The sequence below is a fragment of the Natator depressus genome, chromosome 9 (genome assembly GCF_965152275.1).
Source record: "Natator depressus isolate rNatDep1 chromosome 9, rNatDep2.hap1, whole genome shotgun sequence".
Taxonomy (NCBI): domain Eukaryota; kingdom Metazoa; phylum Chordata; order Testudines; family Cheloniidae; genus Natator; species Natator depressus.
This window is the reverse complement of record NC_134242.1, coordinates 67210974-67227961: the sequence shown is the minus strand read 5'-3', so window position 1 is coordinate 67227961 and position 16988 is coordinate 67210974. Positions and strand designations below refer to the sequence as shown.

The 16988-nt window shown below is 42.0% G+C and overlaps 1 long non-coding RNA gene across 1 annotated transcript in view; it reads right to left on the bottom strand.

Moving 5' to 3' along the window:
• LOC141993559 (uncharacterized) overlaps nucleotides 1-15458 on the bottom strand; it is a 293332-nt gene extending 277874 nt beyond the window's left edge. Inside the window, exon 1 of the long non-coding RNA XR_012640886.1 lies at nucleotides 15408-15458. This is a non-coding gene — a long non-coding RNA (uncharacterized LOC141993559). The remainder of the gene's footprint in view (nucleotides 1-15407) is intronic.
• Nucleotides 15459-16988: the final 1530 nt, after the last annotated feature.

The window sequence follows — 16988 nt, the reverse complement described above, 5'->3', positions numbered from 1 at the left end:
GATTCCAGGGGCATTGGAACAAGTGTCAAAGCCTAGAATCGGTTCTTTTACTGAAAACCATAATAAAGACTATAAAATTGATTAAATTTGAAACTGTTTGACACAAAATAGCAATTGCGATCACAATAACTTTCAAAATTACTGTCCTGCATGACAAAAATTTCACGCTGAATATTGGTGACCTCCACAAATTCCATTGTAATAGATTACAAGTTTCAAAAGATCAGTGGTTTTAAGTATAATTATAAAGCCTTTTCAACAGCATGAGTCAGGTTGGCAAGTGCCTTAGTTAGGCAAACAAGTCATTGTAAACAATGAATGACAGTTCACAATAAAGGTATATATTCTTCTACAAAATGCTCATTTGTATGGTAGTCAATCTTTTACATATACATACACACTTCGTTTTATAGTATATTTTTATCTTAAAAATCTGGCCTCTGCCAGTTCAAGTAGCAGAGACACCACCAGAGCAGACTGTGGATATTTTTTTTAGAAAAGAAAAAGATGATAACAGTGGTAGCCTCGGTGTCATGCATTCTCGGACACAGGCAGCAGTGCTTACGGCACAAAATGGCAAGTGAAAAGACTGCAACGTGGAAAATGTAAAGGCTAGCATAGAATCAAGGGGTGCATATGGTGAACACAGAACAAAGGGATGAGCACTAATATGCAGTGTGTGCGCATCAAACATCAGAGCTGAAAAAAACCTACTCGTCTATATCAAAGCCCATGCATGAATGTGTAATGCAGAACACTCATTTCATTTTGTCCACTTTACTGTTAAATGTAGCAACAGATGTGGCTTCTATCACCTCTTTTAAGAAAAATATTCCATTGCCTAATATGGCTGACCTAATATTTTTTTCCTAATATTCTCCTGTCTCAATTTCATTCTGTTATTCCTACTTAAACCCTTTGTTATCAGCCTATCTTTGGATGCTTAGGAGAGTACATTATATGGGGGGAAATGCTACACACTACTTCCCTTCTATGAGGAGCAGAAGATGCTTGGAGTGCCTGAAATTATCATGATGCCTCAAATTAGAAATATTCAAGTTGAGGAATTAGGCTAAAAAGTGTCTTTCCTGTTTATATGTTAGATATTAATTGGAGCAATAAAGGCAATGCTAGCTTAGCTAGTAAAATATAGGCAGTGGTGCTTTCTGCTGTGTTTTTTAACAATTTGTCAATTTTACTGCTAGCACACATGCAGTGCACTGTGGTCCTTGGTAGGCTAATCTTTCATCTAAACTAATCCTTCAATTATTTCAGTGTCATGCAAGCACTGATATAAAAGTGCTGTTGATTTGAAATGAGGCCATAAAGTATAAAAACAAGTGTCTAGGAGTGCATAACACTCCAATTTTTCAGAGATGTAAATACAATGCAAACATCATCTAAGCAATTTCAATGAAAAGTCATTTTTTAAAAAAAGATATGTCCTTGTTATTTATCTTTGGCTAAGTATATACACACATATATGTACATAGACTAATGTGTGTGTACATATATGTAAATATAAAGTTACTAAGCGTATGTTTTATCCAGAATTTTTCTTTCTAGTATTTATCATTAAAACATCCATATTTTACAAAACAATTCTCCCCCGTCCCTTTAATTATTTATATGAGGTTTACCATAGGCTTTTCTACACTGTGTATACAGTGTAGCTGTTCCAGTACATTCCGGCCCCCACTCTAGACATGATACACCAGTCATTTGTACAAGTGTGGCTTACTGCAATTACAAACTATAGCAAGCACCAGTAAGCAAAACTAGAGGTTATCATCAGTGCAGCCAATGCAAAAATCCCCAGGGTAGACAAATCTTAAGGGCCAAATCCATATCCCATTGACTTAAATGGGTGTTGGATCATGCACTAAATTTCTTTACCTCTTCCTGGAAATACAAAGTTTTTCACCACTAGGTGACCAGTTTAAATCCAGCCTACTCAATAGTGACAGATAGATGTTACCATGGGCCATCCAACAAACCTCCGTGACAGTTATTTGGCTTTCCTGTAATTCTCAATGGACTGATGACCTGGTGAGAGAATCCGGATAAAAACAATACACTGCACACATTGGCTTAGTTATTTTAGTTAGGCTATACAATGTTTCCCATTCATCTGAAGACTTTTCAGACTGCGTAAGCCCAAGTGAGGAAGTGGCATTCACAAAGTTTAAATAAGTGAATTTTACAAAGGCTGTTTAAATGTATCAAGAATCAATATCTCATATTAGAATAAATCCAAGTCTGCCATCATCAATGTATAAGATCACTCAGCTTCATTAACAGAGCTAAAAGATGATTAGCAGAAGATTAATAGTCAGGCAAAGTCATCCACAAATGGCACAAAAGATTATTTGCAGGACTTTGCTACCACAGCAAATCATGGCTGCAAAACCATATGTAACCCCTTGGGGTTTAGAGAGCATGGCCCCTTTAAATCTTTTTCCTATTCGGGAGAGGGAGCAGTGAGAGAAAGGAGGGAAATTTGGGGGTGTGGCTCTGGAGCCTGGGGAGAGAAGGGTAGCAGCAGGGAAGCCCTGGACAAAGTGAAGGAGAGAGAACCTGCCTGAAGCCTGGGAAGGACAGGACAGCCGATCGGGGACACCCCAGGACAGGAGCAAGGAGGAGCACTGTGCCAGGGAGGAATTGCCCGAGAAGGACAGGCCAGAGCTGAACCCAGTATCACTGGTGCCCAGAGCTACATGGGGCTGTGAGTACTGGGGCTTGTGACTGCATTGGGAGTAAGGAGGGAGGCTGCTAGTTAGTTAAGTGGGGAGGTGGTCGCTCTGTGTGTGGCTTTGCAGAGAACAGGAGAAGAGGGCACCGGAGAGGTTGTTTGGGAAAGTTCACTGGCGCCGAAGACGACCAGGAGCACCCAACACTCAGCACTGGACTGGAACTTTGCTCAGAACTCCTGAACTCTGTGTGCAGACACATTGCTCGGTGTCTGCCCTTTCAGACTGCTACCACTGGGCCTGTGGGGCCTTGGTTTGAATGCAACCCTGTTCTACTGCTCCCCCTACATTTCCCCTTGTTGTTTTTTCTCCTCTCATCCCTCTGTAAATAAATATCTCCCTTTGTTATATCCATTATACTTTTCCTGTGGGGGTGTGTGTTCACTCTGGGGCGTTTGGAACAGGTGCCCCTGGGGTGGAAGGAATTTTTCCTGCTGCATTCCTGCGCGCACTGTCTCTTGGCCAAAGCTGCCTGCAAAGCAGACTCCATCTTGGCCACGAGGACGCTAAAGTTACATATACAATTCTGCATTGGGAGTTAGCTAATCAACTCAGACTGCATTAATACAACATGTAATTCATGCACCAGCTGCTTAAAAGAACACTTCAGGGGTAAGATCTGCATGTGAGATGGCATTAACCACCGCTGATGGAACTAATCCCCGCCATATGAACAAAGCTCTTGAAGCCCTGAAAAAACATTCAAGCCACCACTTCTAACATAAATCTATGCTCCTCCTGACTGGTTAAAACCAGAAAAGAGTAATTCCATTTACAAGGGATGCAGTTGACACATCCCCCAGAAAAGCCACTCTTGACCGAGACCGTGACATCCTGGCACCAGTGTGATGTCATTCACACTAATGTAAACGCAGATTAACGCAACTCATCCTCAGCTACTTCCCCCTCACCAGCCCGAGGAGAAGAGAAAGATAAGGGCCACATTTAAAACAGGACACCCACACACACACACACACACCCTGCACGCGCACACACACTCCAGGACTGTGGTATATGTGTGTAAAGAATTCCTGTTCACCAAAGGAATAGGGCAATCCGCAGTAGCGGAACTGGTCCCTCAAAGAGGTGTGCTGATGAGGTGGAGGAGTGGTATAAATTGATTTGTTGCAACAGGTTGTTAGGAGGCAATATTAATTCAAGTATTAGAGACAGGATTAATTCATGTCTGGTTTTTGAAAACTTCTCGAACAGTGAGGAGCTGAAGCCCCTGACATTTTTGTCACATGATATTGACAGGCAGGACTATTTCTGAGGCATTGTGACTGATTAGGTGAATGTAGACGCTTAATAGTAGACTAACATGAAGACCACCCCTATATACATGCAGGAATATCAGGGTTTCAATTTGTTGCGAAAGCAGTTTCTATGAGCCCATCTTGCTGTTGATAGCCAAGTACTTTAAATTAATAACACTGATCCATATGAGGCCATCACCTCTGAGAATCATAGTTGATATGGTTAGCAACCAAGCTTGAGCCATCACGTTTTAATGTGCACCTTTAATATTTTATGAAATAGAACTGTGATTGGTGCAATACAGATCGCAAAGAGCCTTTGGATGGCAATGAGTTTTAATGCCCATCATCGTAGGATGGATTTGAGCTTCTGACCAGACAACAAAAGGCTACATATCCCATTACTGATTTGCTGAGCCATCTAGCTCTGAACTGAGTACATGACGACAGAAGAGGTACATCTTCACACATCAAAAAGCTCTCAGATACTGACAAAGAGTATAGAAATTACCAAATTGGACCATTAGTCCATTTAACTTGTTATCCAGACTCTGCCAGTGGCTAGTATCTAATCCTTCAGAAAAAGGCAAATAAGCCCTTAATATATCTAGTGAGTTATGCAGTTCTGTATGTAGTCAGAAGATAAATCCCTCCTGACCCCTCTTAGTGTTATATGTAAAAGTTATTAATAATGGTAATAAAATTATCCAGTTCCCTATTAAATTAAGTCACAGATCTTCAATAGGTAATCTTTCCGTACTGTATTAAAGATTTAACCTCACACGTTAGCTGCCAGATGTCACTGTGTTCTGTAGAATTACTGCTGTCCTTTGTCAAGGTGATGCTTAATATAATCTGATAAGTAAAAATCTCATGGACAATTCAAGACTAGATACTGCCTTTGCCCCTAATCAAATAGCAGCAAACAACAAGTAAAGTATCACTGTAGTTTCAGAGTGGTAGCTGTGTTAGTCTGTATCAGCAAAACCAACAAGGAATCCTTGTGGCACCTTAGAAACTAAGGCCAGGTCTACACTACCCGCCGGATTGGCGGGTAGTGATCGATCTATTGGGGATCGATTTATTGCATCTAGTGTAGACACGATAAATCGATCGCCGATTGCTCTGCTGTCGACTTCGGAACTCCACCAGGGCGAGAAGCGGAAGCGGAGTCGATGGGGAAGCGGCGGCGGCCATCGATCTCACACCATGAGGATGCGAAGTAAGTGATTCTAAGTCGATCTAAGATACACAACTTCAGCTATGAGAATAGCGTAGCTGAAGTCGACGTATCTTAGATCGATTCCAACCCCAGTATAGACCAGGCCTAAGAAACTTATTTGGGAATAAGCTTTCATGGGCTAAACCCCACTTCATCAGATGCATGGAGTGGAAAATACAGTAGGCAGGTATAAATACAAAGCACATGAAAAGATGGGAGTTGCCTTACCAAGTGGGGGGGTCAGTACTAACGAGCCAATTCAATTAAGTTGGAAGTGGCCTATTCTTAACAGTTGACAAGAAGGGGTGAATACAAAGGAGGGAAAAATCACTTTTGTAGGGCTAATGAGGCCACTGCAATCAAGGCGGCCCATTTCAGAAGCTGCGAGTATCAGCAGATGGAAATTAGTTTTTGTAGTGACCCTTCCACTCCCAGTCTTTATTTAGGCCTAATTTGATGGTGTCCAGTTTGCAAATTCATAGAATCATAGAATATCAGGGTTGGAAGGGACCTCAGGAGGTCATCTAGTCCAACCCCCTGCTCAAAGCAGGACCAATCCCCAATTAAATCATCCCAGCCAGGGCTTTGTCAAGCCTGACCTTAAAAACTTCTAAAGAAGGAGATTCTACCACCTCCCTAGGTAACGCATTCCAGTGTTTCACCACCCTCCTAGTGAAAAAGGTTTTCCTAATATCCAACCTAAACCTCCCCCACTGCAACTTGAGACCATTACTCCTTGTCCTGTCCTCTTCTACCACTGAGAATAGTCTAGAACCATCCTCTTTGGAACCACCTCTCAGGTAGTTGAAAGCAGCTATCAAATCCCCCCTCATTCTTCTCTTCCGTAGACTAAACAATCCCAGTTCCCTCAGCCTCTCCTCATAAGTCATGTGTTCCAGACCCCTAATCATTGTTGTTGCCCTTCGCTGGACTCTCTCCAATTTCTCCACATCCTTCTTGTAGTGCGGGGCCCAAAACTGGACACAGTACTCCAGATGAGGCCTCACCAATGTCGAATAGAGGGGAACGATCACGTCCCTCGATCTGCTGGCTATGCCCCTACTTATACACCCCAAAATGCCATTGGCCTTCTTGGCAACAAGGGCACACTGTTGACTCATATCCAGCTTCTCGTCCACTGTCACCCCTAGGTCCTTCTCTGCCGAACTGCAGCCCAGGCATTCGGTCCCTAGTCTGTAGCGGTGCATTGGGTTCTTCTGTCCTAAGTGCAGGAACCTGCACTCATCCTTGTTGAGCCTCATCAGATTTCTTTTGGCCCAATCCTCCAATTTGTCTAGGTCCCTCTGTATCCTATCCCTACCTGCCACCGTATCTACCACTCCTCCTAGTTTAGTATCATCCGCAAATTTGCTGAGAGTGCAATCCACACCATCCTCCAGATGATTAATGAAGATATTGAACAAAACCGGCCCCAGGACAGACCCTTGGGGCACTCCACTTGATACCGGCTGCCAACTAGACATGGAGCCATTGATCACTACCCATTGAGCCCGACAATCTAGCCAACTTTCTACCCACCTTATAGTGCATTCATCCAGCCCATACTTCTTTAACTTGCTGACAAGTATACTGTGGGAGACCGTGTCAAAAGCTTTGCTAAAGTCAAGAAACAATACATCCACTGCTTTCCCTTCATCCACAGAACCAGTAATCTCATCATAGAAGGCGATTAGATTAGTCAGGCATGACCTTCCCTTGGTGAATCCATGCTGACTGTTCCTGATCACTTTCCTCTCATGTAAGTGCTTCAGGATTGATTCCTTGAGGACCTGCTCCATGATTTTTCTGGGGACTGAGGTGAGACTGACTGGCCTGTAGTTCCCAGGATCCTCCTTCTTCCCTTTTTTAAAGATGGGCACTACATTAGCCTTTTTCCAGTCATCCGGGACTTCCCCCGTTCACCACGAGTTTTCAAAGATAATGGCCAATGGCTCTGCAATCACAGCCGCCAAATTTCTTTAGCACTCTCGGATGCAACGCGTCCGGCCCCAGGGACTTGTGCACGTCCAGCTTTTCTAAATAGTCCCTAACCACCTCTTTCTCCACAGAGGGCTGGCCACCTACTTCCCATGCTGTGATGCCCAGCGCAGCAGTCTGGGTGCTGACCTTGTTCGTGAAGACAGAGGCAAAAAAAGCATGAGTACATTAGCTTTTTCCACATCCTCTGTCACTAGGTTGCCTCCCTCATTCAGTAAGGGGCCCACACTTTCCTTGGCTTTCTTCTTGTTGCCAACATACCTGAAGAAACCCTTCTTGTTACTCTTAACATCTCTTGCTAGCTGCAGCTCCAGGTGCGATTTGGCCCTCCTGATTTCATTCCTACATGCCCGAGCAATATTTTTATACTCTTCCCTGGTCATTTGTCCAATCTTCCACTTCTTGTAAGCTTCTTTTTTATGTTTAAGATCCACAAGGATTTCACCGTTAAGCCAAGCTGGTCACCTGCCATATTTACTATTCTTTCGACACATCGGGATGGTTTGTCCCTGTAACCTCAATAGGGATTCCTTGAAATACAGCCAGCTCTCCTGGACTCCTTTCCCCTTCATGTTATTCCCCCAGGGGATCCTACCCATTAGTTCCCTGAGGGAGTCGAAGTCTGCTTTCCTGAAGTCCAGGTCCGTATTCTGCTGCTTTCCTTTCTTCCCTGTGTCAGGATCCTGAACTCAACCAACTCATGGTCACTGCCTCCCAGATTCCCGTCCACTTTTGCTTCCCCCACTAATTCTTCCCGGTTTGTGAGCACCAGGTCAAGAAAAGCTCCCCCCCCAGTTGGCTCCTCTAGCACTTGCACCAGGAAATTGTCCCCTACATTTTCCAAAAACTTCCTGGATTGTCTATGCACCATTAATTAATTCCAATTCTGCAGTTTCTCATTGGAGTCTGTTTTTGAAGGGGGTATTTTTGGAAAAAGTGTCACTTTTAAGTCAGTTATTGAGTGTCCAGGGAGATTGATGTGTTCTTCATAAAAACTGGTTTTTGAATGTTATATTTCTTGATGTCTGATTTGTGTCCATTTATTCTTTTGCATAGAGTCTGTCTGGTTTGGCCAATCTACATGGCAGAGGGACATTGCTGGCACATGATGGCATATATCACATTGGTAGATGTGCAGGTGAACGAGCCCCTGATAGTGAGGCTGATGTGGTTAGGTCCTGTGATGGTGTCCCTTGAATAGATATGCAGACAGAGTTGGCAACAGGTTTTGTTGCCGGGATTGGTTCCTGGATTAGTGTTTTTGTTTTGTGGTGTGTAGTTGCTGGTGAATATTTGCTTCCGGTTCGGGGCCTGTCTGTAAGCGAGGACTGACCTGTCGCCCAAGGCCTGTGAGAGTGAGGGATCGTTTTTCAGGATAGGTTATAGATCCTTGATGATGCGCTGGAGAGGTTTTAGTTGGGGGCTGTAGGTGATCGTTAGTGGCGTTCTGTTACTTTCTTCGTTGGTCCTGTCTTGTAGTAGGTGACTTCTAGGTACTCTTCTGGCTCTGTCAAGCTGATTCTTCACTTCACCAGGTGGGTACTGTAGTTTTAAGAACGCTTGATAGAGATCCTGTAGATATTTGTCTCTGTCTGAGGGATTGGAGCAAATGCGGTTGTATCTTAGAGCTTGGCTTCAGACAATGGATCGTGTGATGTGGTCTGGATGAAAGTTGGAGGCATGTAGATAAGTATCGCGGTCAGTAGGTTTCCGGTATAGGGTGCTGTTTATGTGACCATCGCTTATTTTCACTGTAGTGTCCAGAAAGTGGATCTCTTGTGTGGACTGGTCCAGGCTGGGTTGATGGTGGGGTGGAAATTGTTGAAATCCTGGTGGAATTCCTCAAAGGCCTCCTTCCCATGGGTCCAGACGATGAAGATGTCATCAATGTAGCGCAAGTGGAGTAGGGATGTTACGGGATGAGAGCTGAGGAAGCGTTGTTCTAAGTCAGCCATAAAAATGTTGGCATGCTGTGGGGCCATGTGGATACCCATAGCAGTCCCATTGACTTGAAGGTATAAATTGTCCCCAAATCTGAAATAGTTGTGGGTGAGGACAAAGTTACAAAGTCTTCATTATCTGGACCCATGGGAAGGAGGCCCTTGAGGAATTCCACCAGGATTTCAACAATTTCCACCCCACCATCAACCTCAGCCTGGACCTTCTGACTGCTATACTTACCTACATGCCTCCAGTCCACATCACACAATCCATTGTCTACGGCCAAGCTCATTAGCACTGACCCCACCACCCACTTGGTAAGGCAACTTCCATCTTTTCATGTGCTGTGTATTTATACCTGCCTACTGTATTTTCCACTCCATGCATCTGATGAAGTGGGTTTTAGCCCACTAAAGCTTATTCCCAAATAAATTTCTCTAAGGTGCCACAAGGACTCCTCATTGTTATCATTGTAGTGTAAGCTCTTAGCTCCTTTCTCAGAGACAGTATAAAACTCATTAAGGATTCATTGCTTGACTAGATTGTGTTTGTGCTTCAACCATTAAATTGGCCTCACAGTAATCATCTGGATGAGTTTACAGAAAGCACATATGAGATCTGACCTGCAGAAAACAGAACTTACATCATTAGGCAGATCACCTATATAAATTCATCTTAGCGTACATCTGCAGTGCAAATGAAGGTCTGATTGTACTGTGTGTAGATATACCAAGGCTAGTTTTAGTCTAGCTACTCTGGGTAACAATAGTAGTAGACTTGGCAGTATGATTTCAACACAGGCTAGTTGACCCAGTACAAGGCTGCCAGGGACCCTGGGTACATTTTCAGGTTGCTAGCCTGTGTTCAAGTCTGTGCCATGAAGTCTTTACTACTCTTGTTATCACTGCTAATTAGATTAAAGCTAGCACAGGTATTTCTATCCATGCTACAATCACACCTTCATTTGTGGTTTAGGCATATCTTTGGGTTTGGTGCACTTTCAAACAAGCATTTCCACCTCAATCAATCCCAGTATATGGGCATGAAAGTAGGAAACAACAAGATCACATGGACTCTCTTACGTTCAAGTGTGGTTATTCGGAACACTATACCAATGTTGACATAGTTCATCCTTAGTCATATGTGCAGGATCAAGGAAATTTCTCAGCTCAAAGTTAGGTTTAACTTCAGAAATATTTATAAAGTCATTCCTCCCCCTCCTCTTCCCCCAGGTTGGCATATGTTCAATTCTAGTGAAGTAGTAACTGTTTTCCATGGGTCCTATAAAGACTGTTGTTGTAATTACGTTATTACTGCCTTTATGGACATGTTTGTGGTAGGTATCACAAGACTGTTGTTCTGATTAAGTCACAATGGTGCAGAACTTGTCCTGAAAAACATGCACAGGATTCCTTGTCATTATATCCACAATTCCCTGTAAATCTGTCCAATTGCCTTCAGCTTAACAGCTTTAGAGAATAATAAAACTTTGTCCACTTACTGGGTGCTATACTTATTTTCCTCACAAAGCACCAAAACATTTTGCTTGGGGGGGGGGGGGGGAAGGAAACTAAGATGTTAGCATACAGATTCTGAGCTTTTATATCTCTGGAGTTCTGATTAGCTGTTTAGCAATTATCCTCCTGTCCTCCAGGCTTGTCTTTACAAATCGGAACTGGAATTTATGCTCTCAGCAAATAACTGAGTGTCATTTTGAAAATCTCATGATGCGTAAGAGGAAACATGTTGAGTACAGACATTTGTCGTGATCTGCCTTTCTAGAAAGATAATACCAGGATAAAACTGTTTGTGACTAATAAATAATAACCATAATAAACAATTTTTCTTGGTTAGAGGATTCTGCCTTCAGAACCACATCCTATGGCAAAGGAAATAGAGGCTATTTCAATTAGTTGAATGTAAATATAAGTGTAATGTTATTTTAACTTTGTTGTCTTTAGTCTACAAAGTTTGAAGAGACAGGAAAGATACTCAAGGAAATGAGACTCCTCCTCAGGCTGTTTCTCATCTCTATATATGGCCACACTGCATATTACTTGCTTAGCAAGAGTCCTGTGCCTGGCTAAGCATAAAATCCAAAATAACCTTATTCTGCCATTCAGTAGTATGGTTCCAATAAGTAAGTAGGCAAAGCACATTTAGCAGTCAATGCAAGTTTGGATTGACCTCCTATTCAATGCTCTGATTTCAAAATCCATCAACATCCTCACATATTGGAAGCTGTAATATAACTTAAAAAACCCCCACCCACCCAAAGCAATAATTAACAAGAGGGAGGTGGCTTCCAGTCTGCTTCAGATACTTTTCTATGCAATTCTGACTTTATTTTTTCTTAGTCTGGAGCATTTCTAATGTTCCCTGTGGAAACCATTTATCAGTGTAATGAACAAATCCAGGGAAGACTAACCATAGGGGTGGAGGAGGGACGATACGATTCCTTTGTTGCTCAGATAGTATAACTATCCAGCTTTCAGTAAATCTGACACCAAACATTACATTAACTGAAATGAAAATCTCATTTTGAACTGTGCTTTCCCATACATACCAAACAGCCTGTGAAATGCCTTAGATTTTTATGTCCAAATCCATTAAACATACTGCAGAAAAAAAGGAAAGCAAACGCATGGTTGAATATATGCTCACAGAAAGCTTCCATACTTTGTTAACTTCATAGCTGAATTGATCTGCGGGGTGCAAAGCACTGAGCATACTAAATGGCATGGCGTCGCATAAGTGGAAATGGAATTGCATACCAAATGAAACAGGAATGTTTGGAAGTACTTTAGCATGCAAGTTATTTTGTGTGACTCCTGTACATCTAAGCACACGGACGTTAAGCTAGTTAGTGATTACTGCTCATAGGAAGTCATTCTGTATTTAAAGGAACAGTGTTTCAGTATTGACAGTAGATTAGCAGTTCTCTCACTAGGCTGTGTTTTGTAATTACATGATTGTCTACACATGTATAGCCAGGCACATGTGCACTGTATCATGAAACAACTTCATTTAAATATTGCACTCATATAACAATTTGTAATATGCTAACATGCCTCAACTTCAAGCCCTGAATAAGCTTAATATGCTCTCTTCTGATAAAGCACTAAGCACAACTATCTAAAGTCAGCAGGAGGAGGTTAATGGCAGTGAACTAGAATAAAACTAAATGTCACTACATCTTACTTTTCTATAAAACCTTCTAAGTAGATAAGACATGTTCAGAAAGCTGTAAAATGTGCCCTTTGCTTACAAGAAAAAGGTCAGTTCTGTGCTAACAAATTGTAATAGGTTAGTCATAGATGATCATATCATCAACTGAGATATGGTACCTTACGCATACTTTAAATATTGTGACAACTACTTGTGATAGACCCAGATCAGTGGGGTACAGGAGTCTGGTAGAAGGCAGTTATACTGGCCACTGGATGAATACTTTTCTGTTTCCTGAGTGACCAGAGCAGGGGCTGCACTAGAGCTATCAGGAACCTTCTAGAACCAATTAAGACAGGCAAGCTAATTAAGACACCTGAAGCCAATTAAGAACATACTAGAATCAGGTTTCAGAGTAGCAGCCATGTTAGTCTGTATTCACAAAAAGAAAAGGAGTACTTGTGGCACCTTAGAGACTAACAAATATGTTTGAGCATAAGCTTTCATGAGCTACAGCTCACTTCATCGGATGCATTCGATGAAGTGAGCTGTAGCTCACGAAAGCTTACGCTCAAATAAATTTGTTAGTCTCTAAGGCGCCACAGATACTAGAATCAGTTATGGTAGGCAGACTAATCAGGACACCTGGTTTAAAAAAGACCTCCCATCAGTTAGTGGAGGGTGTGCAAAAAGCAGGGAGTGAGAAGGCGTGATGCTGGAGGACTGAGGAGTACAAGCGTGATCAGGCTTCAGGAGGAAGATCCTGCAGTGAGGATAAAGAAGGTGCTGCGGGGAAGCCATGGGGAAGTAGCCCAGGGAGTTATAGTTGTAGCTCTCACACAGCTGATACAGGAGACGTAGACAGCTGCTATCCACAGGGCCCTGGGCTGGAACCTGGTGTAGAGGGTGGGCCCCCTTAACTCCTGATTGGGCACAGGAGGAGTTGACCGGGTCTATGAGCAACACCAGAAGGGAAGGTCTAATTGGGAAAGGGATTTGGCCTGTCCCCAACCACTAGGTGGAACAACAGAGACTGTTGTCCATTTCCCCCATGCTGGCCAGTGATGAGGTTAGCTGAGTGAACGGCAGGCTTGAGCCTCTAGCAGAGGAGGCCAAACTGAGGACTGCATTGAACCTCTGAGGTGAGCAAATCTGCCAAAAAGCGCAGGACCCATCAAGGCAGAGGAGGAACTTTGTCACATACTTTAGTCATACAGAGATCCTGTTTTGCATGACACTGAGTACTTTGCATATTAAAACCATATGAATCAAGAAAATGAAAATTTGAAAAATTTCATCTATTTAGTACAAAGGAACCTGTCCAATTAATCACCCGTAAGGCTGCCTCTGGCATAAGAGACTGACTCAACAAGTGTCCAGACACACACACTACAATCCTACTCAATGCACATTAGAAGACCACATCTACTCAGCAACCTGTTTTTGTCAGTCTTTTGCATTGTCAGTTAAAAGAGGTTTCAATACCTGTTCGGGTACTACCTGGATGTAAAAGATCAAGTTAACAAATATACTTCATTCTGGATAATCTCCAGAGTATAAATTTGTCTAGACACATACAGTGTGGATAGGAATAGGATAACACCCCGCTTGATCAAAAATAAGTAACATACCTAAAATATGTTGCAAAAATATAGCAACACAAACTCATGTCCTGGGGATGTTCTATTACACTAGACAGAAATCAACATCTCAAGCAGGCAAGAGGCACTGCATTGACATAATTCTTATAATAATGTCATACAAGACTTTTGTTGTATATCCATTAAGGCTAGAATAATTTACATTAACAGTTTCCATTGTTGTGATCCTACCTGTTTTTATTCAAGTAGCTTCTATCAAATAAATAAAGCCAAGTATACTTACTAGCAATACCTTTGGAGGAAATGTTAATACACCTTCCACTTGCAATTACTTGCTTATACTTCTTTTGAGTGGGGGATTTTAGTATGAGCTATCTGGTAGCTAATTGTTTAATTACAAACAATTAAGACAATATGCTGCAATTAAAAAAGCATGTGTGACAGGGTGAGGTCCTGCACCTGTCTACACAGACAATTCAGAGACCTTCAGTTGTTAAACACCACCATGTAGTTTATTTGCATTGCCCTTCCCACCACCTTACTGATCCATACACCACATCATTTGCAACATCTGTTTCGCCTCAGCCCTCTACCAAGGCAAGAAAAGAGATTTCTCTTCCTAGAGATCCTTCTTGATTCTGGCTGTCCTAGACTGCCTTTCCCCCCAGCACTGCCTCTCTCTACCCTTTGCGTTAATGGGTAATTAGCTCTTTAATCTTCCCCAGCCCATTCTAATCTGCTAATTAGGCAGTCAGCTTCATGGGGAGGAGGGAGAAAGGGAGGAGTTAATTAGCGTTTAAGTGATCAGTGCTGTCTCAACTGTTGAATCCCAGCACTCTGTCACAGCCTGTGACAGCAAAGACCACAACAAAAAAAAATCTAGTCCTCCATCTATTTTGGTCTTTGCTTTCAGGGGGGTGGCAAACCCTTTTGCCTAAATAAGAGCCAAAGAAGATAGCACTACCTGTGTTGTCCCTGCTCTGTGGTAAGAGGATCCCAGCCTCTTGGGATGAAATCCTGGCTCCCCTAAGGTCAATGGCAAAACTTCACCCCAAGACTGTAAATTTGGCACTTTCCACTAATGTTAATATTCATTTAAGCCTTTTAATATACTGATCATAGGGACTGCTAACGAGCATTTCATAACGGTTTATCACAATGAGGCAGCACATAATACAGTCATCAGTGACAGGATAATCATGTTACCCACATTACAATACTCAATCACCGGCCCCAGCATTAATTGCGATGTTTACATGCTACTGAGTTTAAAAGTCACCAATTTGGAAACCACCACAAGGATGATGCATGTTAATGCAATATTAACACTGTTTTGTTGAGGGCCATATAGCTATACTGTACCATCTAACAGATAATCACACTAACACTTACAAGATAGGCTATAATCAGGGAGCAGAGATGTGATTACTATCAAAGAACTCCCCCTCTCCATTCAAATTGAAACACTTACCTTTGAACTGCCTTTTTGAAATGGCATTTCTTATTGTAGCTCTTATGTTGCAAGTCTGTTAGGGCAGCAGCTTGAGCTGCCTGGCAATCTGTGCTTAGCATACCTAGCACTCCTATGAGGTAATAGCCATAGCTCTTTTCATTTATAGCATAATCATTTTAAAAAAAGATGATATGAACAAGCTAAAGTAGTTATTGGCTCTTGTGTTCCTTTTTTTAAACTCCACTTTTATGTCCTTTCAGTCAAAGCACATTTTGGGTATAAAGAATAGATTGTTTTTTTATCTGTACAATTTCATTTTACATAATATGTTCAGCTGACATCTACACATCACCACGAGTAATGATAGAAAGATGCTCTGTAATGTTCAGTAGTTCTGTAATGAATTGTATATTTCATGAATCATAGAAAATACAGTTCCTATAAGCAGTCATAAAATGCAGGTGCTAAAGTAGTAAAATGCAATAACATGGAGACTATCATTTTCTATTTCATTGTCGGATTAGTTAAGGAGCCAGAGAAAGGAAGAAATAATAATGTACATACAATACATTTTTTTCTGATTTTCAGGGCATCTTTATCTTATTGTAGCCATTTGTAATTATGCATGGAAAATTACTCAACTGCAGCAACAAAATTGTTCACCTTCTACAGAGTCATGGCCAAAACCAAACCATAGCTTTTTTTAACAATGGCAATTTTAACAAAAAATTATTTTAATATTAATGGTTTGCGTTCACATTTTTAAAAAATTAAGCACGTAGTCCTAATCTCTTAGGTTTCTCTATAGTTGATCTAACCTCAGAACGTTCAGAGCTCAGATACTTTTACAACATGTCTGAAAGCTTCCTTCTACCGGGAATCATCCTCTGCTTTTTCAAATTCCTAATTTCTCTGACCTCATAACTCCAGTTCTATATTATCCATAACATCAATCTTTCACATTGTAAAACAAACAAACACACACACAATCAATCTACCTTCTGATCCAAATTGTATTATTGCCCAGAGGCAAATTTGAATTTTTTATGAGAAATATTCTCATTCAGCCAACAAAGTTGTGGTAAAATGACATTTTTCCATTGTGAAAACTGCCTTTCGTTCTAACAAAAACAAACAAAAAAATGTATAAAAAATAGGTGGCTATTCTATAATAATCCTGAGGGTCATGGCACATAGCCCATTCATACCACGGAAATTTTCCTTCATAATCATTGATGCAACTCTTTCAGGCCTTTCTGTGTTAAATATAGGCCTTGTCCACACCTGGTGGTGGCATGGAGGTTATGTGTAGACAAGCAGGCTGTGCTCACAGTCTCCTGTGTAGCTCCATGCAGCAGTGAAATGCTTAGGCAGGGAAGAGGAAGCTAGGAAAGGCTCTGGCAGCCTGTGCTGTTGGAGCCTTTCCCTGCCAGATGGAGCTGCTCGAGTCTTCCCCCTGCCAGAGTCTTTTCTCATGGTGGAAAGTCTTTCCTCCAGCACCTTTCCGCATCAGGGAAAAGCTTTAGCTGCGGTGTGGTGCTGGGGCCTTTCCCTGCTGCCTCTCCCCTGCCAGAGCCTTTTCTCACAGCCAAGTTCTTT